General features: G+C 45.4%; 1 protein-coding gene across 6 annotated transcripts in view; it reads left to right on the forward strand.

Annotated features, from left to right (window-relative positions):
• Window positions 1-4,441: 4,441 nt before the first annotated feature.
• The window catches only part of LOC133357581 (zonadhesin-like), a 159,356-nt gene continuing 149,246 nt past the window's right edge, over window positions 4,442-14,551 (forward strand). For 5 of the 6 annotated variants that reach the window (XM_061575575.1, XM_061575569.1, XM_061575572.1 and 2 more), the window contains exons 1-3: window positions 4,442-4,563; window positions 7,939-7,991; window positions 13,471-13,617. The gene's annotated coding sequence lies outside the window, so the exon portion shown is untranslated. Of the gene's footprint in view, window positions 4,564-7,938; window positions 7,992-10,347; window positions 10,365-13,470; window positions 13,618-14,551 lie in introns of those variants that run through there. The other variant, XM_061575570.1, reaches the window with a different exon arrangement.

Genomic DNA, 14,551 nt, shown 5'->3' on the forward strand with positions numbered 1-14,551 from the left:
TTGCAGACATTCTCACCTGTCTTCAGGTTTGTGCTGTATAATTTCTAAATCGTAGATTGTGATCGACTTTAGAGGGACGTTTAACAAAAATCTTACCCACTTGTGCTCTTGAAAGTCCATTTGCAAAGCTCTCAGAGCAGTGTTGCCACGTGTGTTGGAGAACAGCTGTTGAGGGGAGTATTTTCTTAACGGGACTTAACCAGAAAAATTTAAATGTCCTTTGTATCCGTCACCCGTTGACAAAGACCTCCGACTCTAAAGTCCCGGGTCCCCTTCTGTGAGCCCACCCAGAACCGGTAGAACGCTGGCGAACAGAGTGGAGCAATGCGAAAGTCCGGAATGAACGTTTCATTCGAGACCCAAACATCGCAACCTGGTGGCTTTGACGTTGATGGAACTAGCAACCGGTCGATGCGCAACATCGTCATGAATGGAAGATCAAAGACAACCCACAGCAGTGCAATTGTGGCCATGCCACCCAAACTATTGACCGTATAGTAAACCGCTTGAGACTGCTCTCCTTTAACGGAGTGAGAGCAAAACTACACTCTCCTGCAACCCTCTCATGGCTAACATGTACATTTATCCCCCGAATGTATTGCTGCCCTATGCAATAACAGAACACAATCGGTTACACAGTAAAGTTTGCACTTTCTAAAACTGCTGTAATATCCCGTACATTTAACTCGAGATCTGAAATTTAGTTAAATTGAGTGCAAAACACTGTTTCCGTATGTGATGATTACTCGTGCAGGCATTGGGTGGTCAGGCCAAGACATACTCCCGAGGTGCACTTGAGATCGATTTAATTTATGGTGTCTGGATTTTGAATGCAGGATATTAAAGCGTTGCCAGTTCGGCAGTGCTCTGAGTCTGACCTCTGACCCCACCCGGCCATCATCCGCAAATGTCGTTGTGGAGTCGGGAGAACGGCGTGGCTTTGGGCATGGCACGACACTGCCCTCTACTGGCCGCCACGAGTCACCATCGGGATTCATGCATGGGCAGATAGCCCCCCGGAGATGTCCACTGCACATTCGTCATGTGTTTCCACTCTCCTCTGTCCTGTGCCAATATGCTGAAGTAGTGCAACATCTTAAGCAGTGGACGCAAAGAGTTGGTGGAGGAAATTGCACAATTCTCGGTCTCTGTCTGGGGTGCCCGTTATTGAGCACGTAAGAGCCCACATTGGACCGCCCCTTGACGCCGATTGGCTTCCCGCCGCATTAACATAATTTATCATTCATTCCGTCGCGAGTTCGTGATATCCTGTGCCACTTCGTGGCCCAACAATCGGATTCCACAACCCTCAAGGACGAACTTTTGGGTGCCTGCTATTTAATCTGTGGACAATCAGGATCGACCCACAGATTAATTTTTTTGAGAAGATAGCAGAATCGCATATTTGGGCACTGTGCTGATGAGTCCGAATAAGAATGAAACCAGTCCACTTTCGTCTAGCTCTGTTATCACCGTTGCCTTGTCCGTCGATGACATTTTCCCTCAATATTATTTTAATGCTGACCTAGAACAAGAGGACTACGGCTCAGTCATATACCGAGTTTGACTTGAGTGGGGGGGGGGGGGGGCAGGGGTTCGCTTTGTCCCTCGCATTAGGAATCGGGGGGTGCACATAATTTATTTATGTATGATCTTAATTTTATACTACTGAAAATAAATGAATAAAGGTGTCCAGTTTGGGGGGGGCTTACCCCCCCCCCCCCATGCCCCCCCCCCCAACTCAGTTTTTCATGAACTACTGCCGATGCTTCTTGCATAACGCACAGAGAGGGGCGTGAGACGCTCGTGTGGTTGCTGTGCCAGTAGGGGACACAGGTGGTGCATCAGCAAGTCATCTCAGTCAGCACCTGGGTCTGCCCCGTGACCTCCTGCCAGCGGGTGTTCGACACTTTACGTGGCCTCAACGTGCACATGGCCTGGCACAAGCGTCGTGGTGACGTCACCGCCACTTAGTGGCGAATGGCGCTTGTTGTTGTTGTTGTTGTGGTGGCGGTGAGTGCAAGTGTTGCAATCACCGCGGTGGCACAATCAGGCGCGGCCGCGTGTGCCCTGGCGTGACTGCGCCACGAGGGGGCGGCCGAGCCACGGCAGTGCCATTGTGGCCGTGCAGCACAAACCATGGACCGTCGAGAAAACTTTATTTGTAATGTGCAGAGGTGGGACAAAGTCATTGTTATGCAAGTCCAAGTCGAGTCTGAAGTCATCAAATTCATGACTCGAGTCTGACTCGAGTCCAAGTCACATGACTCGAGTCCACACCTCAGAGGTGGGACAAAGTCATTGTTATGCAAGTCCAAGTCGAGTCTGAAGTCATCAAATTCATGACTCGAGTCTGACTCGAGTCCAAGTCACATGACTCGAGTCCACACCTCTGGTAATGTGACCAGCTAAGGCCCACTGAGCCTATACAGCTCTTTTTCAGAAGCGACCTGGCCACAAATGACAGCTCAACGAAGTGGATTATCATCACGTGAATATGTAGAGCAGCCAAATAGTCTAAACGCGTGATGTTGATTCTTTATATTGTTTTCATCTGAGGACGATTGCTTGTGTTGCGATCGAAACGTCGTGATTTTTAAAATAATTTTTCGATCTACGTGACTTTACCGAAAGACCCAAAGAGTATCGATTCTAACTGTGGAAGGAAAAACCGGAGAAAAATCCACGCAACCACGGGGACAACATGTAACATCCAAATATACAGCAGCAGGCGTCAGCGTCCGGATTAAACTCACGACCTGCTGCATACCAGGCGAAGTAGTTAACATATCATAGCCACAGTGATGATGATGAGAGAGACACGCAAACTCCAAATATACAGCAGCAGGCGTCAGCGTCCGGATCAAACTCACGACCTCCTGCACACCAGGCGAGGTAGTTAACATCTCATAGCCACAGTGATGCCCAAGACAACTCGCGCACATTGCAGTTTATCCAGAGAATAAGCTTCTATGTCCAATTCTCATGCTGCTTATTTCTGCATTGAGTGTAGGGCATGTCGCTGTTACCGTCTTCGTATTCTTCATATGGCGATCTTGATGCAAAGCAACATATATAATTTAACTTTGAGGTGGTTGAGCCATATAATTGCGTCGGGAGTAGTGGAGTGGTATGTATGCGTGTATGTTGAACTTCTTTCGCACCGTACGTAGTAAACAATGCTAATCAGAGGTGCGGGCGTAGGGCAACAAACTAAATACAAAAATCAGTTCTAAAAAAAAGTTTTCAATCTAGATTTAAAAGTGCGTATAGTTTCAGTGGCTTCCTAATATCGCAAGGAAGAGCGTTCCAGACGGACACAAAAGCGCATCTGGTATGGCTGTGATGATGCCTGCTTCGTATTTGCGAATCGATCACCGAGTTGTGAGATGTGCCGTGGTTTTGCTCTGGGTGGCGACCCCAGTCTCCACACATTAATCGGAGAGTTGTTCATTTCCCAAGCAATGCATCATCAAAGTGATCGCATCTGTTGCTGGTGCCATGGGTTGTGGCGCAGCGGATGCGGTCCAGGAGTTGTGGCCCAGAAGCCTCGCAGGAAGATCCCAGCCAGGGATCTTTCTGCGTAGTCTGATCTCTCCATAAGAGGTGCTCGTTGTTTGTGACGTCTTCTTCTTCTTGTGAACTCTGTTCGGCTTTCCAAGCTCCACCATCGGGGGGTTGACTCAGTTGACCGTCACTAACGATGGGTGGAGGAGTGGTGGCACGGAGATTAGCGCGCTCGCGCGAGGAACCTTGCACCCTTGAGCTCAAGCAGTTCGTTATGAATTTGACTGGACGTGCACACAATTTATTCGCGTTCGATTGAGAATATTCTGGGGCTGCAATTGGCATTATCGGCCTCTGTTGCTGGTCGCTTGTATCGGCATGAAACTATACCGGCACAGAATTCAGTCTCTGCGCATCACGGATAGTAAGGGTAGTCACGCTATTTTTTAATACAGCAATATGGCCATAAAACAAATGAACCAGGTTCAACGTGAGTGGTTACACTGAAATGGAAATTTTTATGCCATGTGGAAAAGGGTGTGCATTATATCTGGCGTGCCAATATTTGTAATTCCCGATTCATGCATTTTTAAACAACTTGTAGTTTATTCGCATTTACAACCGTGACTGATTGATGACGCTGTGTGTACGCTTGTTGATTCGGATATCTTTAAAACAATAGGGATTTTTAAAAAAATCTTTGACGTGTACATTGAACTTTGGAAATTATTTTAAGTTTAAAAAGTGCTGAAGGTCTTATTTATTTTTACATAGCATTGTGTTTTAAGGAGTGAGTCATGTATTGTGTTATAAAGCACTGACTGCCAAGGCTGTTTACTTTGTATGGTTCCTGTGATAAGGGGGAGGGGGGGCTAAGCCTCATTTAGCAAACAGCACAGAGGTGAACTTGTCCGCCCATAAATAGTCCGGAGGTTTTATCGACACTTCAGAACCGCACTCTCAAGGGGCCCAACCGCAGAACTGCAAGATGGTTCAAAGATGTTTGACATTGTTAATGTCATGCTTAATTACATGGTCCTTGTGGGAAACCAAAAGGTAAACACATTTTCTTAATTTTTTTCTCGTACGGTCCTGTAAAAGCTCTCGAATGTATATACGCAGCAGTTGTGTTGAACGAATGTTGTGTTCAGTGCGGCGTCTTTAAAGCACGACAGTCTTTCAGACAATTACCGGCGATTATATTTGGTGAAAATGCTAATTTTAAACATACGTTGCAAAACAAATCGAGCTGAGCGTGAGCACGTTAAACGGTTGCAATGTCCGTGCAGTTTGTAAGCAAGTAAAGGAGTGCGCGATCGCTGCTCGTTTGCCCTCTCGGCAACTTGGCCCCAAGCACCGCACGCCACCCAGTCTTGGGTTCGTCTGTTGTCACCGCTCACTGGGCACGCGCACTTTCTCGCAACTTCGATTTTTATTGATAACCACCAATGTAAAATTTCGACCGCGTGGATGGCGTTTGGCCGTGCGGACTGTATGGACTTCGGGCAATTGTATTGACATTTTTTAATGCAAGCTGTAATTTCCTATTTGTAATAGGGATTATAAGCGGACGCGCATCACCTCTCCCCCGTGTCGCTCTGTCTCTGCTGCTCTCGCCCTCTGTCCATTGAACATCACCTGGGGTCGCCGTTCTTTTGCTTCCTCTTGGTCTTCTCCCAAATAATCTTCCCACAATCACCTCCTTCAGCTCATCCCCCCCACTACCGCCTGCCCAATCCAGATGTTCTTCCTTTTACTTTTAGTTTTTACGAGTTCAAGTCTTTCTCCCAGCTGAAGCAGGACCTCTTTGTGTTTATTCCTGTCTGGTTCATTTATATAATTCTCGGTCAAAATCCACATTTTCAAAACCTTCAAATCCGTGCCTCGTGTCTGCATTGTCCACCGCTCACAGGCGCACCTCGCCACACTCCAGACCTTGCTCTTGATTATTTTCTTCAATTTGCCATCAACGGGTTGTTAGGAAATCCTTTCTGATGGCTTCTTGACCCATCCCATTTCTGGTTCTGACTTCTTTAGAACACCATCCATGAGATGTGATGAGGCTACCCAAGTAGCTTTCGAATGATCACTGAGCCAGAACCGCTGAGGCCTGAGTTCAAATCTAGGCGGTCGCCTGTGAGAGAGTTGGTGGCCTCAGCCTAGTCAACAATGAATGTAAAACTTGCATTATATAATTGTATTATTATTCGTAATCTGCTTACATTCCAGCTATGAATTGTTTAATATAATGTGGTTTGACCATTATATGATGGACATTTCTTCGTAATAGAAAATTATCCCTTTAAGTGTGCGGATATAACATGTCACTTGAAGGGAGGGATCTCAGAAGTAGTTTTCTGATATCTCATTACGTGGGCCATTGTATGACGTTGCACTGCTCTTAGAGAGTTCCGAATGGACTTTGTGCTTCGTGGCGTCACGTGACTCCGTGTGAAACGGGCTGCTGCATGGCCTCATTTGCATCGCTTTGGCAGATATTCCGTTTTCGTAGTCAAACACTTCTGAGAGACATTTGTTAAAAAGCCAATAACCAAGAACAACATTTCCCAAGCACTAATTTACAAATACGGAGAGACAATATGTACTGTATAGACAGTATTGACTACCCACAAGTCAAACCAAAGTTTCTCACTGTGTATAGTGCTTATCACCGCTGGCTTATCTGAGTCAGTCATGCAAATTTCACATTCCTACGTAGGGGTTTCCCAAAACGATAACCACTGTGGACAAGATGACCACTCGTCGACCTCCCAGTATGCGGTACTCATCTTATCAACCCCAGATATGAGAAACACAAATTGTATTGTAACGTACAGCCTTCCGATTGTGAGTCAAGTTCTCTAACCACAATGCCATCTGCCCACCTGGAGTAGGTTGATCAAATGTATGAGGGCAATCCATCACGTAGCGTTCGATACTCGTTCCTGAAAAGAACGCGCGTAAGTCGAATCGCTCTGGATGAAGGCTCAATGCTCCCATTGACATAGATGTTATCCAGGGGGTGCGTTACTGAAGACAAATTAATTATCATTTCATTATTATCCCTGAATTTACAAAGTACGCACAGTATACATTTAATACGTAATAATATGATTAACATTGAAAAAAAATACTTAGGAGTTTAATAACGAATAATAAATAAGATTAAAAACATTACCACTTACATAGATTGCTTAATAAGTTGGCTACGCCCAGCCCATCCATGACACTGAGCGCTGCCAAGACAGGGTGACGCCATCAGATTGAGATGTTGTGTCGGTTAATCTGCGAAATATATTTCTCCCTTGATATTTTTTTTTATAATTTAAAATATTAGTATTTATTTTGAAATATTTTACTTTCACAATTTCTATTGTTTATTTTCTTGGGCGCGTAACTGTGAAACGCATAGCGTACGTGTGACGTGTGTCCCGAAAAGATTAATCGATTTGCTGCAAATTCGCGCTAAGTGGGAGCGCGTTACGTAAGGGATGCCTCGACTGAATCGACTTCACTCGTGTGGCTGGAACAGAGTTGTGGCCGGAGTGCTTCATCATTACAGCTGCAGATTGCAGCGAAACGATGGCTTAATCGATACAGCTTTCAAGTAATGTCTGGCCAGGTGGATCTGTGTTTCGTAACTACTGTTTCCACAATCAAAATATCCTAATTTTTTCTTTTGGGTATGACTTGCTTTTGCCCATTATCCCTCAGGGTTTCATTAAAATAGGTATACTTTGTGAGGATCTAGCGACATTGGTTGTTCTGTGGAGAGTAGCACTGGTTCCTACCAGAGGGGTGTGGACTTATCTAAAGATGTGGCCATTTTGACTGCTTGGAATGCCTGCTGTAGAGCGATAGTGAATTACTCAGTGGCGCTGTTTATAAAAGTGGAATTACTGTACCAATCATACACACGAGCAACAGATATATACTTTACATAAAGCCCCGTAGTGCACACTGCCTCACAGCAAGAACCGTCTGAGTTCCATACCTGACTCGGACGTCTCTGTGTGGAGTGTATATGTTCTCCCTCTATTCTGCATGGGTTTCCCCTGGTTTCTTCAGTTTCCACTCATAACTAAAAAGACACACGAAATGGAAATGGACAAAAGATCCCAATGCTGAAAAAAACACCGTCAAATTACTCAAGAGAGAACCCTCTGCAAAAAAATATACACGTGTTTGCCGACGAGTAGAAATGCAATCTATGTTACCATTTTATGCACAATGCATTTATTTGTGAAATAGGAAAAAATGTGCATCACACATCGACACTCAGCACGCTGAGGTGCCTCTCTAACCCATCAAACACGGCTGACGCTGTCAGCAGTCGTCACTCGTGCACAACTGCCTGTGCACAGACACCGTTGTGGAATGGGTGACACGTGATGGTGATGGGATTTCGAGTCACTTAGATCTCTGTTGCAGTGCCTGGACGCTGCGTGTTGGAGACTCGCCTGGCCAGGAGCGGCAAGATCTTGGTAAGTGTCAGCTGGTTACATTTTTCAATAATTGTGCATATCAGCATCAAAGTTTAAGTGTTGAGTTTATTTGATTTGTTACACGAGTGGGTCCCGTTTAGCCAGTTGCCCGTCTGTTTTACACGGGAGATTTGTGGTGGGTGAACACAGCAGCATCTAGACTCCGAGTGAAGCATCACATTCCATTCCGGAACCCCGTTAACAACACAGGTTCGTGTTTAATAGCACTACTCACACGGGATATGAGATTAATTCAAATTTCCCACACATGCGTGTCATCGCTCCCTGCAGCCATACAACGTCGTGATGCATCCCATGCCTGCCAGTGCAAACAGGCCCCCTGTGCAGAAAATGAAATAACTACCAACTTGTTTTTATGTTTTTGTTCTGTTTTGTAATGGTTATATGGTCCATTTGTGGTCTAACAAGCCAGGGGCATAACATTCATATCACACGACAAGCCGGTTTATATATTTAAGCTCCGATACGAGCTGCTGATTTTCATCTCAGGCGCCAGGGTGGCGCAGTGACATAAAACTTCTAAGTGCTGATGGCTCGATGCTCCACAATTACCACTGCGTTATTCACTATCAGAGTTGTAACAGATTCGAGTTCACATGTCTCTTGACTTGAGCAAAGTTGGATATACGAGATTGAAAAAATAAACGATGAGAAGGAATTTCAAAGTGGAGCAGTGCGAGGAAAGAAGCCGAAAGCGAAGTGTTGTGAGCTGCAGTGTGGTGGTCAAAGGCAGTACAGATGAGATGAAGCAGTCAGTGTCAGCTGGACCTGGGCCCTCAACGTGAGTGGAGGAATCACTGAGTTAGGTTCATGGGGACAGTCGCCATGGTAGAGCTGCACAATCATTTTTGGGTTAATTTTAGTTGCAGCCACCCAGGCATGTGACCCCATTATCAAATGATCACTGAGCGGTGGTCATCTCTGTTTAATGCCCCTTGCCAGGAGTGGAAATTCAGCATTGTTACGGTGGTGCCAGTATCTTCACAGCGTGGTGGTGAACTCCCACGACGTGTTATGCATTTTATTGCCCCAACAGAGCAATGGCGAGGGGTCAATTGTACCCTTTAAAGCAAGGCCGTAGCCATGGAGTCAAGATTTGGGGGGACCAACTCTTCTAGGGGGTCTGGGGGTCCCAACCCAGATAAAAATCTAAAATTGAAAACTCATTTCCTGCCATTTCCTGCCTAAAATATTGAAAAATTCATAAACACATGGGATGGACTTTTTATTTATTTTTTACAATATTGTCTAATAGTGTATTGTATTACATTGCTCTGTTTTTTTTTACCATTTCTTTGTTTCATTGTATGTAATGTTTGAGATTAAGAAAGTTTAACCATAACCACAATCATATAAACATAAATCTATGCATTGATTTATATGAAGACAAGTACAGATATTGTGGTCAAGGTTTAGAAAATTGTTGTTTTTATTTACAAAGCATAGCAATTATGATTACTTTATTTTTTATTTTTTTATAGCAATATATTGGGGGGGACATTTTGAGCATATTTGAATATTGGGGGGGGATGCGTCCCACCCAATATTTGATATCTCACAAAAACTGATGCCAGATTTGGAATCAGCAACCCAAAATTACCTTACAACCGTTGGAATACCTTATGCCAGAAAAAGTGTGTTGACCAGTGTTATCAGAGTGCTGTTTTTTGTTGTTTGCATTTTGACCGCAACTATTGTGGTCAGAATGCAAACATGATTTCTTGTAAAAAAAATGTGTCAGTTTTGTTGCCAGATAAAAGGGTAAAACCCTATTATCAAAATTTCCTTCATTAATCCAGAAGAGCCCGAGTCTTGAGACTCATTTCCAGCAGCGTCCTGCAATGGGATGCTTCGACAAATTTCTTGAACGAGTGGTTTCATTTGAGGGAGTAAACCAGAAAATCTGGAGTAAATCGACACCACAGCAAGGAAGCCGGACATTACTCGACATTGCCATCTTCTGGCCACCTTGCGGCCAACGCTAAGGGTAACACGTGGCGGCCTCCCATCCGAGTTCTAACCAGGCTAAACACCTGCTTAGCTTCAGAGATCTGACAAGATCGGGTGCGTTCACGGCGATTCAGTCCGAGACAAAAAGTGATGATCGATGAAAATCCGTCACAGGTAATGCCCGTAAATGTTTTCCGTAAAATACTGAACAACGTTTGTTGACATGGACAGGGCACGAGCTATGGAATTCCATTATAGGATGTTCAAGTTTACCGTCGTCACAAAAACAGGCAACGTAATTCAATGGACATTTTAACCCCCTGTTCTTAATGTCCTGTTGCACTCAAAGTCATGAGCGGCCTCTACGAGGAGAACACTGAACGGGTCTGAAGGGCCACACCGGTAGGTTGAAGTGAACAGCTCTGGCATCCCTGGGTTAACGCCCGAGTTGTGGTTTATGGCCTAACAGCTCTCTCCTTGCCTCCGTGGCGATGATAACGAGGCTCTGTAAATATTGAAGTCAATCCATGTTGACTGCACAGTGGTTGCTGGTAAAGCCCAATGTGACAGTTTCCACAGCTGTAGGGGTTGTAACTTCAAATACAAGTTAAGGGACTCTATTTGCAGTGGGCTTTAAGGAGCAGCTGAAAGTATTTTCCCGATAATTGCCATTAACGAACACTGCTTTGACAAAGACCCATACACAACCAGCTAACATCTGAGACGAATTTCCCTTGAGGAGAGATCCACGCAAGACTCCTTGCTGGTGGCACCTGCAATGAAGACCACGTCACCCCAATCCTGCAGACCCCTCCACCGTCTCCAAGATCCTCCTTGAACCCACGGCTGCTTATCTGTCCCCTCTCATCTAACTCTACTCCCCACCACGCACTCTCCTACGACTCCCCTCTCTTATCACTCTACTCCCCTCCACATTTCTCCTACCTCTCCCCTCTCATCTGACTCCACTCCCTTCCACGCACTCTTCTACCTTTCCCATGGCATCTCACTCTCTCTTCCTCCATGTATTCTGCTACCTCTGTCTTCTCTAATCTCACTCTACTTCCCTTTAACTGTTCTCTGCTCGGGCAACCGAGGCGTTTTCTATAGCCCCCAGTCAACCTTCACCCAGAAGGAGGTCACTCGGTCTCCTGTGGTGCCCTCATAGTTCGGGATTCCTTTCCCTCAGCCACCCATGCTACCGGCTCCCTGCCCCTGTTCAAGTCCAGCCTCAAGATCTCTCATGAATCCTCTGCCTGACTGCCTGCCTGCCTCTCCCCACGAAATACATACACCTGCCGCTTCTTTACAATGTTTTGAGATGCAGTCACATTTCTCAAAAAGCGCCTCGCTTATTTTATCCAATTAATCAATTTAACGATCAGTCGCAGCGGCAATTCTTCTTCAACTAAGCAGTGTCAACCGTGACAAGTAATTGGAATTGAAACGGCTTCCCACAGCCGGTTCACTTGACGTGTTCAATAACTACATCACAACGGCCAATCTCATCTCGGATGTTACGGCAGGCAGAGACACTTGCACAATCTAGTACATTTGCTGGGTCCAAAATGTAACCGCACCGAGATAATGGGAGATGCGTGAAAGCCGTCACGTCAACACATCGAGGGTCACTACCAGGGGGACCTTGCCCCGCGACGTGGACCGCGGGACATCCAAGGCACCTGCACCGCGCTCTCGAGTCTCGTGCATGCCTCATCCAGAAGAATCCATGCATAGGCCAGGCACCGCACACCGCACGCTGGCCAGCACCAGTCCGTGCTAATTGAGATGGCATATTTATTTTATTTCAGTCACAGTCTCAGTCTGTGGATTTTATATATGTTCTATCCCTGCTATGACTATGACAGCCAAAAATGTAGTCCAAATCTGAGTACTGATATGTTGATGTGAGGAGAGTGTCATTTTATTACTCCTCAGTATAATAAATGTTATCAGGTCAGCCAATCCGTGAACTCGTTAAATGTTTCTTTTTATATACAGTCCATACACTCTCTCGTAACTTACCACTTGTGTTATCTTTAGTCCACTGCAGTCTCGAACATCGCAAAATCATCGCAGCCTGCGTCTTCACAGCAGCGCATCGTTCTTTGGTGGCTAGCAGTGACCGTCACCGCCACGTTTGATGAAGTTCATCCGCTCATCGCTGATTGAAATAAAAACACCTCGTCGGCGAACATCACCGCCATTAATGTCACCAACATAAATGCTCCCTGGGCCATCGGGCCTGCACGCGCCCTTCCCCTGCCGTCACCAAGCCAAGGCGAGCGGAAAACGCAGCCGGGGTACGAGATACATACTTACGTAGGGGTCACCGAGTTGGATCTTGGAGTCAGGTATGATGTGAGACAGGGGAGCCACCAGTTAGAGGAGTCGGCGATCCACATGTTATGTAGCCGGATAGGATCCCACAGAAACAACACACATATCTCTGCACAGGGCAGGCCTGGGGACAAACGCAAGGTGGTGGCACGGGAAGATCCATGAAAAAGGATAAATATTCCTGAAAAACGTACAAACTGTATGGTGTAGAATGATTAACAAATATACACAAACTAAAATATTAAAATACAACATACATATAGGACACATCATTATGCTCGTTTACCCAGTGTTAATATTATTAAAAATTACATTTTTAAAACTACAGCCAGTTCTCAACTTACGAACACCTGGCTTATGAACACCCGCACTTACGAAACAACTTCCACAACATTTTTTTACATCGACTTAAAACGCGAACTCGCACTTGCAAACTGAACCGTGGCACTCATCAGCGGAGAGATTCTCCGCGAGATGTAATGAGTCAGCCTCGCGCTGGGAGTGTCTTGTGTGTGCTCACGAACAGCACTTGCAGCAATGAATCCCACCGTCCGAGTTCGATTCGTTGCCACGGCTAACATCGGTGGCGAGTGATATCGGAACCGATTCAACCCTTAGCCAGCCTGCACTGACCAGCATGGTGAAGTATGGTCAAAAACACCCCATGCCCTACAATGCTTGAGGAGGCAACCATCTATTGGTGGATGGTGAATATCAGAAATGAATGTGACTTTAATGCCCCGTGACAGCACCGAATGAGTTTATATCACACACATACAAAAGTACCGTGTTGTGCACCTGTTTTCAGGAGTTCATTTGTGAGCGTGCGTGACCAAATATATCCACTGCAGACTCTGAACTCCACTGCAGATTATCACGCAGGCCAATTCCTTTCTTGTACAGTAATGGTTATCTAGCTGGGTGCTTCTGTGGCAAGAGCATATAACTTATCGTTGGAAGTTTGTGAGCTTAAATCGAGGGTTTGGTTAATAAAACTGATCTGTCTTAAAGCTGGTTATTCAGATCAATGACCCACCAGTAACATTGAAAAGCACTGTAAATATCTCAGTGGCAACATTATTCAGCTGTATTGTCTTTATACCGTGCCCAATAAAGGAAAGCATGATTCCGTGAATTTATAACAAAATTTTAATGTTATTTTTTACAGACGCGCATCTCGGCTGCAGCTTTGATGATGAGGGGCTCCCGCTGTGCGGCTGGACTCAGTCAGGCGATGACACCGGAGACTGGATCAGGAACTCGGGAGCAACCCCCAACCCCAACACCGGTCCACCTGGGGACCACACCAACGGATGTAAGCAGCACTCACATTGTAAAATGGTTGCTTAGAAGAAAAAATAAAATATAATCTGGTGGCCAGGTGGCTCAGAAGTCAGAGGACTTGGATAGCACAGCTCGATAAGGTGCTGGCCAAGGTTTGAGTCAAGGCCGCTGCCTGTGATTAAACCTGCTTCTCAAGTCTTAGTGAGTTGATGACCTCAACATGGTTACCAATGACTGCGCACAAAAATCACATCACGTTAAATTTATTTAACACGCTTAATTTGGCAATAAATCCCAGCACTGAGAATAAAATATTTAGTTTGGCCGCCTTGCGATAAACATAACTCTCATGCAGAGCAAGTGGGAAGTGCTGCCCTCTACTGCGTGTCGTCCGGAGGTGACTTGAAGGCATCTCAAAGGTAGCTCTTTGATAGCCGCTTCTGTGGGCCGTCTTTGAACACGAAGGGTCACACTGCTCTGCAGGAGATATGGGTGGACGCGTCTCGTATTGACGCCAGTAGTATAATCGAGACAACACTGGGGGAACAAACTCACAAAATTCAATGACAAAACTATCTGTTACGAACACTCTGTGTTGAGTCTTCACCTCGGATATTGTTACATGTTTACTGTTTTACAGAATTATCTCCTGTTCAGCGTACCATGCTTTTCAGTTGTATATACATATATAAATGAAACAATTAGAGCCACTTGTTTAGCATACATACAAAATTACGTCTGCATTGCATTTTAACAATGTGCCGCCCAGTGCGTTTTAACAAATCTCGTCTATCCACGCATATTTTTTTTCGTATGTACCTTGCAGTTAAGCCTAAACTTTGATTCGTAGATAAGAACACCTGGATGTGCCCCATTGTTGAACTCAATGTAGGCGATCTAACCCCAAAACACACTATTATGGATGATATTGGTCGCGAAAGCCTACGTGTAAAATTTTATACAGT

The sequence above is a fragment of the Lethenteron reissneri genome, chromosome 58 (assembly GCF_015708825.2).
Source record: "Lethenteron reissneri isolate LAM-NWPU_2019-01 chromosome 58, ASM1570882v1, whole genome shotgun sequence".
NCBI classification, from domain to species: Eukaryota; Metazoa; Chordata; class Hyperoartia; order Petromyzontiformes; family Petromyzontidae; genus Lethenteron; species Lethenteron reissneri.